Source organism: Carlito syrichta, unplaced genomic scaffold (assembly GCF_000164805.1).
Source record: "Carlito syrichta isolate Samal-C Ts95f unplaced genomic scaffold, Tarsius_syrichta-2.0.1 Scaffold308850, whole genome shotgun sequence".
Classification (NCBI taxonomy): domain Eukaryota; kingdom Metazoa; phylum Chordata; class Mammalia; order Primates; family Tarsiidae; genus Carlito; species Carlito syrichta.
In genome coordinates this window covers 119,194-121,278 of record NW_007252946.1, presented here as the reverse complement: position 1 = coordinate 121,278, position 2,085 = coordinate 119,194, and positions in this window count along the sequence as shown.

The window sequence follows — 2,085 nt, the reverse complement described above, 5'->3', positions numbered from 1 at the left end:
GGGAGGGAGGGAGGGAAAGAAAGAAAGAAAGAAAGAAAGAAAGAAAGAAAGAAAGAAAGAAAGAAAGAAAGAAAGAAAGAAAGTCAAGTCAAATTGGGATTTCTTTTATTGCATAATATTTATAAATTTTACTTCTCTCTGCCTTAAGTATAGAGATCGAAACCTGTATGTGTGTGTAAAGGAAGATGTGGCAGAAAGGATGCTATGTAGGTCTTCAGGACTGTCATCTGCCACTCACCGGTCACACGCCATCCTGCAAGTCACTCAGTGATGTGCTTCACCTTCCTCGTGGATAAAATGGGGGGGATAAGTAACATCTGCCCTCCCTCCCTCCAGGCGTGTTGTCAAGATCTACACAAAATCCTGTAGTTGAACTATTCTGTAAGATGTAAAGTATCACGGAACATTAGCTATTATGGTCTCATCCCCAGGTATACGGGGAAACGGGAAGAAAAATCGCAGAGGAACACAGTGACCAGCCAAGAGCCTACCTAAGGAAAGAGAGGTGTGGGAGGGCCATGAGCCCTGGAAAGCTGTGGGTAAACTCCAGGACAAGAACAGAGAAGCAGAGGGGACTGTATGGTTTTAAAAATCATGAGACTAGAACACTTACCCTAGCCCAAGTTACGACAGTGGCAACATCCATTTATTTCTCTCTTGTAAACATTCACACGACACCTGGAATAACACTGTGCTTGTAATTATCACTCAAGGAATACCTGTTGCAATCATCAGTCTCATTCAAGCTCATGAAAAGGGGTGGTCAGACTTCAGCTATACTAAGTTTCAGCAACAGTTCTTGATGACAGTAAGAAAGGGATTTTATTGGTGCATTGACTTAAAAAGGTGGGAACTCACACTTTGAAAGCCGGCAAGACAACAGGGACAAGCTTCAGGGCTTCCCTAACGACCACCAGTAGAAAGGCTGGTCTCTAACCAGTAAATAAATATTGGGAGATAATGATTGCTGGTCTTTGTCAAATTTATTTTTACAGTGTTTACTGTGTGCAACACTTTATAACTATTAACTCATTTGATGCATTAAGTTATTCCATCTCAAAACAATGAGGGGGCTGTCTACATCAACAACGGGCCCCTGGTGCCATCTAGCTCGGCCCTGCATCAGGTCCGCCATCTTAGAAGTAAAGGCATGCCAGCCTCTCAGAGGAAGGATTCTCAGATGATGGAAACAGACAAAAAGGACAGGGCAGGACACGGACACACACACACACACACACACACACACACACACACACACGCAGAATCTACAAAACATCACGCCCTGCACTTGCAAAGACCAAGTGGATGAGAACGTGGAATTTACAGCCAGAAGAAGCGTGACAAACGCCCTGCAGGTGATGAGATGCTCAAAGAGAGGCCACAGGTGGCAGGCACCCCGGGCAGGGCTTCAGCCACCGTGACCGTCCTCGCAGACTAGCCAGGCTGAGGGCGGAGCCCACGGTCACTGCGGATGGAGAAGCGGGAAGCAGCAGGTCGTGTCCCTCCCAGGCTCGCTTAGCATCAAGTCCCAGCTCCTGCCCGGGGCCTTGGTCCGGGCCCGCAGCTCACTTTCCTCACTCAGCTCAGGCACGCCGGGGACCTCCCACCTGTTGCTCCCGGGCGCGGCTCCGGCTCCGCGTGGAGTAAGCCCTGGTCAGTCTTCGGCCTCCGCTCCCTTGCAGTGCCTCGGAGAGGCCCTCCCCGTCCACCCGCCACGACGGTTCCAGGCCCTGCCGCTTCTCCTCTCCCAGCAGACCGACTCCTTCCCAGCGCACCACAGCGCGCACCCCCGGGTCATCCGCCTCTGCGTGGGTGACGCAGGGCCCCCGCCGATCTGGTTTTCTGCCGGCCCCGGCAGAGAGAGGGGCCCCACAAAAACTTGGAATGAATGGGGTGAGTTAAGGCCCCGGCGAGGAAACGTGGCCGGAAAACAGCTGGCTGCGGCCGGAGCTCAGAGACCCGCGCAGACAGGCGGGAAAGGGGGCGTGTCCGGACGGACCCCGAGGACCTCGCGGGGAGCGCCGGGCTGGGATCGACGCCCCGGCGGAGCGGCGTGGCGGGCGCCGGGCCACGGACCCGGGCTCG